Here is a 14,662-nt window from a genome sequence, read left to right on the forward strand (position 1 = left end):
CTTCTAGGTACTGATTGGACCATTTGAAGTGCAGAGTGCACTGACTGAGCACCTAGCAGTTGTTGAAGCAGCTGTTGTCAGTAGTCCAGATCCAATGAGAGGAGAGGTAGAGTGAATGTCACTGAGGAGCAATTTCATAGTTTCAAGTTCTGTCCATTTCACCATTCTAAGAAGTGAATCAATTAGTCAAGTAACTCTTATTATGAGGCACACATGCAGCAAAAATGTACCCTGGGCAATCAACTTTACAAATGACTTGTGTCCCAAAGGGGATATATTAGGATTCTTTTGATGGCAAGTGACAGAAACTCAACTCAAACTGATTAAGTTTAAAAAGAAAAAAGAGAATGTATTGGCTCACACCTAAGTGAGGTCTTCAGGTACAGCTACATCCAAGGGTTCCTGTGAAGTTAGCAAAACTTAGCTTCTCTCCATTTCTTGGTTCTGCTTCCTTTATGTTGGCTCCATTCAGGCAGGTTCTTCCTCCTTGATAACAACCAAGTCCAGATGTACACAGGGAAGGAGACAGCTCCCTTTCCAACAGTTTCAAGCAACTCCCAGAACTGCATTTGCCTATCTTAGATCACATCTCTTAACAACATGGTCTGGGGAATGGTATATGCTGACCAGCCAGACATGGATCACAGGCTCAGCAATGGAGGTAGGAGTGAGTGTCAACCCAACCAGAGACTGTAGGGTAATTCTCCGTCAGAAAATCAGGGTACTGTTACTCAACAGGCTGGAACAGATACTGCCTATGTAAAAGCAGCAAATGTTACTGTATGTATTATTCTTATGGAACTCAGAATACATTTTCTCACAGAAACAATGCAAATAGGAGACTGTGGCCAGGTTCCCAAACAAGTTCCACAAGCCTAATTAGGACCCAGTGAAAGGGAACTCAGGGAATGACAGCAGAAGCCTTAGTTCTCAGAAAAAGCCATCTCCTATGAAAGAGAACAGTTTCCTTTCCTCGTGGACGTTTCCTACAGACTCAGGAACTAGCAGAATTTCAAAAGCAGTTTGCCTATCACCATCCTCCCACATCTTTCTGTACACCCGGCTCATATACCAGTGACCCTCTGCAGTGACACTATGGATCCCATACTCACACCTCCCGTACCACCTCCACGCTCAGTGGATTCCATTCTCCAAAATCTTTTTCTCTTGCCACCATATTCTCATTCTCTCAATATAACTGATTTCAGCTGAACATCAGAAGGAAACGCCAATTAGAATCAATGTATGAATAATTAGTAATTTAAACTATACTTACTAATCTCAATAATTATCTGATTGGTGGATTTTAAATAGTATTACAAAGAGAAGCAAAAAATATCAGGCAAGAAAGATCTTGTAGAGGTAGATCGACCCTTCCTGAGAGTCGATCTCCCAGCATACACAACCCTTCCTCCATCAGGCCTCCCCAAACCCGTTTCAAAACACACATTCTGCGTTCTTGTACCACATATTCATTTGTCCCCTTCTACATACTTTTAACAGTACAGGTCTGTGGGAGGAGGTGGTCATCTGTAAACCAAGGACTGCCTGTAGAATAAATAGGCTTAGTCTGGTGGAAATGTTAAATACAGGTGTGACATGTAAATAAAACTCAACCTTCAGCTTTATTGAACCACTGCACTCCTCACACTCACAAACCATTCATCTGGAATTAGATCTCAAAAACCTCACTTTGTTCACAGGTGATCTCTGGCATTTGCCTTCATCACTCAAGCTGCCATTAACAAATAAAATCTGCCTATATTCAGTATTAGTTCCGAACTCTTGCTATGTCTGAAAAACAAACATATCAGCATAAAGTGACTTTTCTCCTTCAGGAAGTGAAAGATCTTATTGCCTTATCTGCACCCTTTAAATCATCCAACCCAGGGAAATTGACTCTTGAACTTCAGGATCATGTGAAAAAATCAACCGTACCTTACAAATATCCAAGAAAGGCAAGTATTTTGCCCAAAAGTTAAAGTGTGTGTTACCAGACAATGGTCTAAGCTAGTAAGTATATAGATTTTATTAGCTTTTGACTTTATAGTAACTCATTAGATAAGTAGAAGACACCTATTTCAACCTGTTTAACCCTAAGAATTTTGCTTTAAAATATATTAGGATACTATAAATGCTTGCTAAACTCTAAGTTTTTACCAACTCCAATACTGAGTAACCACCAACTGTAAGTGAGCAAAAGTGAGGCCATCTTGTTATGCTAAGTTGCCCCAGCCCCTCTGTGTGACTACTCGCTGCTTTGCACGTACTCTAAAAAATTAAAATACTCTCCTGATTTATGGCCTCCTCTTACAGATATACTCACCAATAGCTTGATAAATTAAAACTTTGTTCTATGAGTTTCTCTCCAGAAACAGGCTGACCACAGGTGGGAAACACACTTATAAGGTATCCATCACAGCTGACAGAAGAATAGAACAATAAAAGACCCTGAAGTCTGTCTGGCTGAAAGAAACGCCCTCCTTACTGCCCATTTCCCCATACAACTACCTCAGGATTCTGTAATTTTTGGAAGATGGTATTTTGAGACACTAGTCTGCCATCTTCCCAATTATGCCGGCTAATTGAATTAAAACTTCCTTTCTCCATCCCTAATTAACTGGCTCAGAACACGGCAAGCAGAGAGAGCCCATTGCTCAGTATCACTACTAAGGATCCTTACCATACTAATCAGTCTCATTCCATGAGGAAAAAAGATAGTGGCCAATTGTTTTTACAGACAACACCTGATTCATCTCTCATAGTGCACTTAGGCCATAATACTCTTATAAATCCAAAGCATGTGCCTGGAAGTACCAAGCGAGTAAATTTAAGGCTCAGGAAGAAGAAATTATCCAAAGAAATTGTGGAATCTTTCCTGAAAACTTCTTCTTCAAAGGAGGGATTTAAGAATAATTCTATATAAAGACTCAGAGATGGCACTGCAATTTCCTTCTAGTCCCAGAATCCTACTGGCTGATATTCACTGATCCTCTACGTGAGAATTCCCTTTCAAGTGGCATCAATTCAGCTAAAAGGTAGTTAATTTCAACCTAAGAACGTGTAACATTTTCTCCATTAAATTCAAAAAATCAATGACAAGTTGATTTTCAGAAATGTTTGAGGACATTTTAAAATACAGTAGTCCTATCTTGAGGGAGGGGAACAAAGAGAATTTTACTATCTAGTCAGGGCACAGGGGAAAATTGTATATACTCTAAATTATCTCTCAAAAGTCTCCCCTAGAAACTCCAGGACCCAGCTCTTAAAAGCTCAAGAGCTAAGAATTAACTTGCTGTTTCTCTTTGCTTTTAGCTACAGCCTCTACTTCCCTGAGGCAGTAGAGGCCTAGGTCTGGTTTAAACTGGGGAAAAGCAAGGGAGTCAAGAGATTATTGTATTCTTCCGGAAAAGCATATAGGTGAATTTGCACTAAAATCTCATATGATGGAGCGCCACTGTCTTCTTTACTATATAAACAACAGTTTCTGGTGTCCAATAAGTTCAATGAGCTTAGGCTAAGAAAAGCCCCAGAGTCTGAAACTCAATGCCAGAGTTTCAAGAAAACTCTCTCCTATTGTATTGACAGCTGGGATAGTCAAAATGGAATCAAGTGTCTCATAATATGTTTCTCTGTTACTTAAGTGGAATTTGTTCAAGAATTCCCAAAGACTGGGCCGGCCTGGTGGTGCAGTGGTTAGGTCTGCATGTTCCGCTTTGGCGGCCTGGGTTCACCGGTTCGGATCCCGGGTGCGGACATGGCACCGCTTGGTGTGCCATGCTGTGGTAGGCGTTCCACATATAAAGTAGAGGAAGATGGGCACGGATGTTGGCTCAGGGCCGGTCTTCCTTGGCGAAAACAGGAGGATTGGCAGCAGTTAGCTCAGGCCTGATCTTCCTCAAAAAAAAAAAAAAAAAAAGAATTCCCAGAGACAATCACTGGGAAAACCAAGTGAAATGTTTTAAGAGACCACAAATGGGGACAGACATAGGCTGATAAGAAAACTATGGCATTAAGTAGTTACAGGGCTGCTTCTTTTAGTCCTGGCTTCCTGATAATTCAGTGACTACTCTCTAAAGTGCTTAAGATTTTTCCTGCTGAAAAATTCAACTCAGTTTTTGTTTTGTACTTAAGCCAAAAAATAAATAAAAATCTAAAAATATTTGGGAAGAAAATTTTTATAATAACCAAACCAAGTAGCAAGGGTCAAATGATTAGTTAGAAAAGCACGGTGGACAATGAATTTATCTTGTGCCTGATTAATTCAAAATAAAGATTAGAACTATTCCAAGAGAAATGTTCATGACAGAATTCTTTCTGCTCAATATCTTTATATATTTCTCATTCTTTAAAGTGGCTTAAAATATTAATGTTAAGGAATATAAACAATTCAAAGCCAATAAGTGAATTTAACTACTGTATTACTATACCTCATTTTGGAGCAAATTCACGGTAAAATATCTTAAGCTTGGATTATGTAAAAGTATTTATTCAAGAGCAACTAATAAATTTTTGTATCCACTTTTTAAGACAATGTACATGACTTTTATTGATACATAATTTGACACAGAAACATCTTTTTTGATATACCTACTTATTAAGCAAGAGATTTACTAAGAGGCAGAAAGAGAAAGTACAGAACACCAACCTTTAGGGAACAAATTTATTTTGATTTTTCTGAAAATATCAAGAACTACGAAAAACAAGCTGAATATTTGGCCATACCAAAAACAAAATAGAAGTAAAAATAACATTGACAAATCATGTTTAACCTTAGAGAAACATGTTTTAAAATACCAACTTTAACACTCTTTCCACCGTAGTGCAAAACAAGTTTACCAAACGACAACACAGAAGTGGAGCTTTTTAACTGACATAATTTTTTCTTTTTTAACAATTGGCACCTGTGCTAACATCTATTGCCAATCTTTTTCTTTCCTTCTTCTTCTTCTCCCCTAAGCCCCCCAGTACATAGTTGCATATTCTAGTTGTAGATGCTTCTGGTTGTGCTATGTGGGACACTGCTTCAGTATGGCCTGATGAGCAGTGCTAGGTCAGCACCCAGGATCCAAACTGGTGAAACACTGGGCTGCTGAAGCGGAGCACGCAAACCCCAACCACTCGGCCACAGGGCTGGCCCCTAACTGACATAATTTTTTAAAATAAAAATTAAAAGAAAAAAGGCATTCAATTCCCACCCTGGAATCTTGTCATTTATAAAATAACATATTCAACTGTCAGTGGAAATAAACCTGAAAACAAATCTTGCAACGAATCAATTCAGATTCCAGCAGAACACAGTATACTTGAGAGCTGAGAAAGAACACGTTTTTGTCACACTCAGGTCTTAACAAATACTGATAAATTCAAAAGGAGATTAGAACCAAACCACTAAGCCAAAATCTTTCTGTGGAGTAGCTGCTTTCACAGAGCAAAAGGAGCCCCATTCCACAGAGTTGTATGTTCTGTAAGCAGATGGCCAATTTTACTTCCAGAGTCTCAGAGTCTCGTACCATCAAAATAAAAGTATTTTTATCTTGGACAAGTCTGACGAAGGAAATAAAACCCTATCCTCCAAATGACACTTTCAAAGCTCTTAACATCCTTTCAAGATGACTTCAACCTATTAAGAGCTAACTTTCTAAATATCTAAAGATATATCAGGAAGTTCCAGCCTGTCTGCATTAGCAAGGCCCTCTCTATTCTCTTTGCCCCTCCCAAATCCTTCTAGCCTGGTTTGCCAAGCTGGACCACTAGCTAAGAGGATAAAAACATATGCCCACATTCACTAGCCATTAAATAAACAGCCATTGGTGCAGGAAGTCTTAACATTTATAATACTTCCAAACTTTTTAAAACTTAAAAATAAACCCATTTCCAAAAGCTAATTTCACAACCCCTTAATATTCTCAATCTGGACATCTTATTTTGTAGCCTTCTTCGGTGTTTGTCTTTTCAAGTTTTTTCCAGTAGTTTTACCCTGGAGGAACCCATGAAAAACTTTCAAATTAAAGGAACGTTCATGGTATGTGAGTGTGAGCACTAAGTTGAAGGAAGCTCTTGCTTCCCGCAAATCCAGAACTGTCTGACCGGGACTCACAGAGTTCTTTCTCTTCTCTCAAAGACAAAGTCTCAGGCTAAGAAGATTTAGCGAAAGGGTCCCTCACCCAGTCACACACCAGTGTTGGGGAAAAGGAGGGGAAATGCTATTGAATTTGGCTCTGCAGCTCTTCAAGGATAGCTTTAGTAAGGCTTGAGACACTGCTATTTTTCTTCATTCTCAAGCCCAATGGTGTGGAAACATTTCAAGAGTTCCTTTGGCAATGTGCTTGTTCCAAAGACTCAGTTTCTTTTTTATCTAAGAAGCTTATCACTTTTAGGAAAAAAAAATTTTCTCCAGGATCTCGCAGAAACTTGTTCATACAATGAAAAACGTCTGCTAAAATAGACTAGTTTCTGTAGCCATTCCTTATCTTCAAAGCATTCAGCAAAATCTCTAAGTACTCTGGCAATTCACCTTTCAACTCAAATATCCTGTTGAGACCTCTTCCTCTGATAAGCCACTGGATTTCTGTATGTAGAAGATTTTAGGTGCTCTTTGGCCAGGCTTTAGTTTTTGGGTTTTTTAAAACATTCTTGCATAAATGGGTCTTTAATAAAGTTAACCAATTTTGTAGCATTATTGAGAACTTTCCCCATTTCATCGCTAAGTATTTTATATTAGCACTTCTCTGTGAAGAAAGCAGTGTGCTGTAATGTCAAGACCAGGATTTTCTTTTATTAAAATGAGGCAAAACTTGTCATGGAGCCAATCATTGATGGGGCAGCAGGAGTACAGATGACAGACCTTTGGTTTTCAGATATGGGGACCCATTAAATTTATATTTGCCTGTGTCTGGGGAGGCGCCTAGCAGCAGAAAACGTTTTCTTGAATTTCAGTATCATTTACAAATCTTACAAATGCTACAGCATGACAAATATTTGTGAAATGTGTTCACACGTCAACACAGATAGAGAAGCTGCTGCTTTTCAGTTAATTATACAAACCTCTTTAGCATCACATGATGTCAATTTATTAAATTGAGAGTACAGTCATTTCGATTTCTTGTACTGTTTCTTGCCCTAGCATTTTAATGTGGGTATTATTAGATTCTTACCAACTATGTGAATTTTTCTTTCCTAGAATAAATTATGCTACTAAATAATTTCATTACTAAACCTTTTCACTGAATGTGATTTTCCAACAAAAGCTTTACTGTTTTGATATTCCAAAAGCCATTTAAAATAATCAACACCTTTATACTTATCAAATGGCTATGATTTATAGTTACAATTGCTGGAGCAAACACCAGATTTCTAAGTTGCGTTCCACAGACAACATACAATGGAATAGGACAGCTTGGATTTTGAGTGGCTATAAAACCACTGAGAAGTAGCTTTCCTTGTAAACAAAGAATTTTTGTGTCCCTTTTTGCTCCAGTAAACTGTAGTAACTCAGAACACTTAATTCTTCATCACTAACCTTATAGGAAATGTCTGCAGTTCTATACCTAGAATGGTCCTCTTCTATCTCATACCTCGCCTTCAAAAACTGCAGCACTGGACCGTCAGATCTGTTTGTAAGCAACAAATGTTAATAAAATATAAAAACAGGCATAATAACTAAAAAAGAAAATCACAAAAAGTACAAAAACTTCACAGAACAATTCACTTCTAACCTATATGACCCATGTTTTTGCAATGTTTACAACAAAGTGGCAGGGGACAGCTGAGTTGCAACACAAAAAAATTCCTTCCTTAGAATGAAAATTTCCCTCTGGGTTTATCTTTCACAAAGCTTGTTTGCTCACACTAAGTCAACTGGCAGTGCAGGAGAGGCTAGGAAAGGTAGTTATAAGGGAGAGGCCATCGTCATCCTCCTACCACTCTCCTCTCTGTGCAAGTGTTCACCAATTATCCACAGCTTCTCTTAGCTCACCCAAACGCATGTGGGTGACTGCACGCTGCCACACAGAGCAGAAAAGATCTCTAACAAAACTGTTAACAGGCCTGCTCAATCATTGTTCACCACTGTGAGCACAGTATTATGCAGCACACACAATTCAAAAACTGTATTTTCAGTCACAGTTTTATATGGAATTCCAGAAACATCCCACAGAACCCCAGTGGAGAAACTCACCTCCAACATTGATCGACTTTTTTCCCTCTGAGAGGCCATTTTCATTTGACTCACATCCTTCTGTGACCTGACTTGCAAATTCAGGTTTAGCTCCTCCATCATTCACCACCTTAGTCTCAGATATGGTTCTGTCTGCTCCAGCTCCTCACCATCCTCTGGTACCACCTGCTGGTTATTCGACCCTTCAGCTGGGTCATTTTGACTAGATTTGTCACCAGATTCCAATTTAGATTCTTCCCATTTCCTGCTTGTGCTGCCTACTGTGGGTTAAGCTGTGATGGGTCCTTAGCATTCTTCACCACCTCCCGGAGACTATATTTTCTGAACATATCATCTTTCACAACAGTCAGGCAACAGGCAGCTTTAATGATTTCTACTACCACTGTGTAATGTGGATTGCTAAAATCCACTCTATTTTCCAAACTGAGGCTGTCTACTATTCCTGTAATAAAAAGAATAGCGAAACAGTCTGAGAAGGATACATGAAGCTTGATGGATACAAAAACAATCTTTCATCTCTTTCTGTTTGGGACTTGTTAAAGTAGTATATAAACTAATACCTTCACCGTATATATTCTAGTCCACTACATGGACCTCAATGAAATTCCATAAACTTTTTCAATAAATAAATACAAATGAAATCCTGAGAAAGAGTTTTTTGTTTCCCAAAGAAAATTCAATCTTGATTTGGAAAAGATTTAATATCTAACTATCAGGAAATCTCATATGCAACATATTGAAATCAGTTACGTTGGATATTATTTTAGGGCTTTTTTGAAAATTTTTTTTTGGGGGGGAAGATTAGCCCTGAGCTAACTACCCTCAATCCTCTGCTTTTTGCTGAGGAAGACTGGCCCCGAGCTAACATCTATGCCCATCTTCCTCCACTTTATACTTGGGATGCCTACCACAGCATGGCGTTTGCCAAGCGGTGCCATGTCTGCACCTTGGATGTGAACTGGCGAACCCCAGGCCGCCGAGAAGCAGAACGGGTGAACTTAACTGCTGCGCCACTGGGCTGGCCCCTATTTTAAGGACATTTTTACGTACTTGTTCTACACTCAAAAATGTAAGCCTTAAATCTTTAAAAACAAATTCTTAAAAGCATGAACAAGTATTTACTGTTGAACACCAATGTAAAATCACTACAGAAACATACCTGCCAAGTATTTGATAACTTCGGTATTCAAGTGACTGTTTCTTCAAGATTTGTAAACAATTCGAAATGTCCCTTTGTTTGGAGCTTTAAACCAGGGTTCCAAAAATGTTTCTGCATATTTTTTCCTATCTTCTAAGAAAGCCTTGCATGTGCCTGAGATGGGTAACATTCATAGAATAACCCAAGTCATTGACTTCTTGGTTTTGTACATATCCTGGAGAATATGATGTACTAATTTCTCAGATTCTAAATAAAGAAAAAATCAGCACAGAGCAAACAAATAAGTTAAGAATATAAGTTCTCAGACATTTTAAAGACTCTTCAGGGGCTAATCTGGCAGCATAGTGGTCACACTTTGGCAGCCCAGGGTTCCAGGGTTCAGATCCTGGGCATGGACCTACACACTACTCATTGAGCCACGCTGTGGTAGCATCCCACATACAAAATAGAGGAAGACTGGCACAGATGTTAGCTCAGGGACAATCTTCCTCAAACAAAAAAAAAAAAGAGGAAGCTTGGCAACAGATGTTAGCTCAGGGCCAATCTTCCTCACCAAATCAATCAATCAATAAAAAGACTCTTCAAACTCTCTGAAATGAATTTTCATTGGCCATGATGTACGTTGACAGAAGAGCAGCAGAAATTATCATAATGAATTTTAAATAGGTCCAACTAACCAGTTTTCCAATTAACACTTCTTCAGTGCCTACTATGTATTAACACTGTATCTAATATGTGAACTCTTCAGTATTAATACTGCTTTCACTAAAAGCAATTGTTCCTGAAGACATTGGACTTAACATTTTTGTGAAGTCTGATTTTATCCAACACCACCACCATACTGTTTCTTTTCGTATAACAATAGCAAACATCAAAGTAACAAACATTACATAGCACACATTTTTTACAAAAACAAACAAAACAACATCTGCAAGTCACTTAAAACATTTCATTATCCATTAGCTACATTTGTACAGAAGTCTAGATCTCCAACTGTGGAGGAGTCTCAGAACCACGATTTGCACAAGATCATGATGTAGTCCTTAGGCCACATCCTGACTACATACAAGTCTTTTTTGTGCTGCTGGGTGTTTTCAATAGTTTTATATTAGTTAACTGCATTTAAATACCTAGAACTTCTCATGATTTCCAACTTCTTTTGAAAAATTAGAAGATCTGGCCCTACCAGGACTACATTCCCAAACGGCTGCAACCATTCCAAATCAGCCAGAGCTGAGTAGCAGCTGCTCCTTTTAAACAGAACTTGCATTCTTGTTTTGCCCAAAGTTACATACAAAGAAAGTAGCAAAGCCAGGTTTCCACTCCACCACCCCATTCTACCTCTCTATATGCCTAGTGCTAACCACTCCATATGCCCAGTGCTAACACAGTGTAGAGAGGATGCAATCAAATGATTAACTGGAGGCACAACCATGAAGCCATTTTGTAGGGAGTGTTCTCTGAGACAGGGAGGTGTCCAGATATTATAGGTCCAATACTCTTAAGGCATATTGGTCAGAAATACCTAGCCCAAGTGTCACACCTATCCCAAATGCCACAACAGCTGATGTCAAAAGCTATAATTAACTACTTATGTGAAACTCCCAATGGCAGATGGCTCAATATTGACAATAAAGCTTTTAAGAGACTGAGACATCACTCTCCTTAAAATGCAGAGGAAGAAGGGAGTTCCCTCAGACTGCGGTACATATAATTTATAAATGTTTTCAAGGAGTGATGTCAGCATCATGGCAGAGTGAGCTCTTCCCTTAGACTCTCCTCTCTAAGGTACAATGAAAAGGACATTCATAAACCAACAGAGGACACTTACACAACACAAAAGACGTCTGAGAGGCCCACGCAGCCAAACATCTGAAGGTGGAGGTGCTGAACCCCCAAGAGGAAGTGGAAGGAGGTAAGGGCATCTCCTCTCCCTCCCCCAATGGCAGTGATCCAGGCCACAGGACCACAGGCGGCTCTTAGAGGAGAGAGGGAAGGGGTGGTTCTCCATGGGAACACCTTCACTCTCCAAGTTGCCTCACAGCCCATGGGAAGGTTCCAGACAGAAGTGGCTAAGCTATTTTGGGCGTGTCTTCATCAAATCAGCATGCCAGGAGAGCAGACAGCAAGGGCAGAGCAGGAAAGCCCCCAGGATGAAGCAGGTAAAACAAACTGCCCCTCCCACTGCCCAGTGCTCCAGCTCAGCCAGTCAGCAAGCGGCCACACATATGTTAGAAAAGCAGCAGCTCTGAGCTAGTGAGCTGGGGATCACAGTGGGCTCAGAATACACAACTCTTGACCCCCATCCAGTGGTGGCAAGTGGAAGCTGCAACCAGATACTACACTACGCAGAGGCACAAATTTATGTCATCAAACATTATGAAGAAATATATTAATACTCCAGAAGAGAAGAAAATGACAAGCACCCAGAAATCAATCCTGAAGGCAGAGGAATTTATAATCTAAATGACAGAGAATTCAAAATAGCTACCATAAAAAAAAAACAACGAATTACAAGAAAATACAAATAGTTTAATGAAATCAGGAACATTATTAATGAAAAGTGGTAATTCTTTACAAAAGAAACTGAAACTATAAAGAAAAACCTACCAGAAATGTTGGAGGTGAAAAATACAATGGTTGAGATACAGAAAAATCTGGACTCCCTGAATAACAGAGCTGATATTCTGGAGGACACACTTAGTCGTCTGGAGGATGGAAATATAGCAATGCTTTAGATGGAGGAGGAGAGAGAACTAAGATTAAAAAGAGATAAAGAAATTCTCTGAGAAATATCTGAGTTGATTAGGAAATGCAACATAAGGATTATAGGTATTCCAGAGAGAGATAAGAAGAAGAATGGAGCAGAAAGCTTATTCAAAGAAATAATAGCTAAGAACTTCCCAAACCTGGGAAAGGAGTTGGAAACATAAGTGAAAGAAACTAACAGAACTCCTAATTATATCAATGTAGAAAGACCTTCTCCAAGGCATATACTAGTAAAGCTGGCAAAAGCCAATGACAAAGAAAAAAATACCAAGGGCAGCAAGGCAGGAAAAAACAACTTACAAAGGAACCCCTATAAGGCTTTCAGCACACTTCTCAGCAGAAACCTTAGAGGTTAGAAGAGTATGAAATGGTACATTCAAAATTCGGAAAGACAAAAAATTATAGCCAAGAAGACTCTATCTAGCGAAAATATCCTTCAGATATGATGGAGAAATAAAAACTTTCCCAGACAAACAAAAGCTAAGGGAGTTCATCACCAGAAGACGCCCCCAAAAGAAGTGCTCAAGAGACCCTCAAACCTGAAAAAAAAAAAAAGAAAGGGCTTACAAAGCCTTGAGCAAGGAGATAAAAGGGTAGACAAAATCAGAAAATTGCAGCTCTCTATCAGAACAGGTTAGCAAACAATTAAAACATTAAAGACAAAGGGAAGGAAAGCATCTAAAATAAATATAACCTTGTCATTTTAGCCACAAACTCACAAGACAAGATGGAATAAGTTGTGACAATAATAACTTAGAAGGGGGAGGGGAAAGGGATGGAATCAACTTAGTCTAAGGAAATAAGAGGCTAGCAGAAAATGGACAACCTCATCTATGAGATTTTTTATATAAACCTCATGGTAACTACTAAACAAGTAATCAGAACAGAGACACAAATGATAAATACAGAGATAACTGAGAAAACCATCATAGAGAACTATCAAAGTGAATTGATAATTGGAAATACATGGGACGAGAAACAAGGGAAATGCAGAAGAACCGGGAAATGAGTGATAAAATCGTAGGGTTAAGCCCTCACATAACAATAATCAGTCTAGATGTAAATGGACTGAATTCTCCAATCAAAAGACACAGAGTGGCAGGATGGATTAAAAAACGAGACCCAACAATATGCTACCTCCAGGAAACACATCTCACTCCTAAAGACAAACACAGGCTCAGAGTGAAGTGATGGAAGACGAGACCCCAAGCTAATGGCAAACAAAAGAAAGCAGGACTTGTCATATTTATGTCAGACAAAGTAGACTTCAAGATAAAACAGGTAATGAGAGACAAAGAGGGGCAACATACAGTGATAAAAGGGGCACTCCCACAAGAAGACAGAACACTTCTAAATACTTATGCACCCAACAGAGGAGCACCAAAGCAACTATTAACAAACTTAAAATGAAATATTAACAACACAATAATAGTAGGGAACATTAACACTCCACTTACACCAATGAATAGATCATCCAGACAGAAAGTCAACAAGGAAACAGTGGAATTTAATGAAAAACTAGACCAGATGGACTTAGTAGATATATAAAGAACTTTACATCCAAAAGCAGCAGAATACACATTCTTCTCAAGTGCACATGGAACATTCTCAAGGATAGATTATATGTTTGGAAACAAGACAAGCCTCAACAAATTTAAGAAGATGGAAATCATATCAAGCATCTTTTCTGACTATACTGCTATGAAACTAAAAATCAACTACAATAAAAAAGCTGGGAAAGAAACAAATATGTGGAGACTAAACAACATGCTATTGAACAACCAATGGATCATTGAAGAAATTAAAGGAGAAATCAAAAAGCATCTGGAGACAAATGAAAATGAAAATATACCATACCAACTCATAAGGGATGCAGCAAAAGCAGTCCTAAGAGGGAAATTCATTGCAATACAAGCCCACCTTAACAAACAAGAAAAATCTCAAATAAGCAATATTTTATACTACACCTAACAGAATTAGGAAAAGAAGAACAAACAAAACCCAAAGTCAGCAGAAGGAGGGAAATAATAAAAATTAGAACAGAAATAAATGAAATTGAAACAACAGAAAAGTAGAAAGGATCAATGAGATACTAATGAAGAGTTATGATAGTAACAAAGAGATATGAAACAAAGAGTTAGTTCTTTGAGAAGATAAACAAAATTGACAAAGCCTTAGCCAGACTCACTAAGAAACAAAAAGAGAAGGCTCAAATAAACAAAATTAGAAATGAAAGAGGAGAAATTACAATGGCTACCACAGAAATACAAAAGATTATAAGAGAATATTATGAAAAACTATATGCTAACAAATTGGACAATCTAGAAGAAATGGATAAAGAAGAAATGAAGAATCTGAATAGACCAGTCACAAGTAAAGAGAGAAACAGTAATCAAAAACCTCTGCAGAATTCTACCAAACATTCAAAGATTTAATACCTATCCTTCTCAAACTATTCCAAAAAATTGAGGAAGACAGAACACTTCCTAACACACTCTTTGAGGCCAACATCACCCTGATACCAAAGCCACACAAGGATGACACAAAGAAGAAAA

The 14,662-nt window shown here is 38.5% G+C and overlaps 2 pseudogenes; one reads left to right on the top strand and one right to left on the bottom strand.

The window, feature by feature from the left end:
- LOC124234146 (acyl-coenzyme A synthetase ACSM4, mitochondrial-like) overlaps positions 1-115 on the top strand; it is a 7,265-nt pseudogene extending 7,150 nt beyond the window's left edge.
- A 5,030-nt stretch (positions 116-5,145) lies between these two features.
- LOC124234147 (THUMP domain-containing protein 1-like) lies at positions 5,146-10,555 on the bottom strand (annotated as a pseudogene).
- Positions 10,556-14,662: the final 4,107 nt, after the last annotated feature.

The sequence above is a fragment of the Equus quagga genome, unplaced genomic scaffold (genome assembly GCF_021613505.1).
Source record: "Equus quagga isolate Etosha38 unplaced genomic scaffold, UCLA_HA_Equagga_1.0 720_RagTag, whole genome shotgun sequence".
NCBI classification, from domain to species: Eukaryota; Metazoa; Chordata; class Mammalia; order Perissodactyla; family Equidae; genus Equus; species Equus quagga.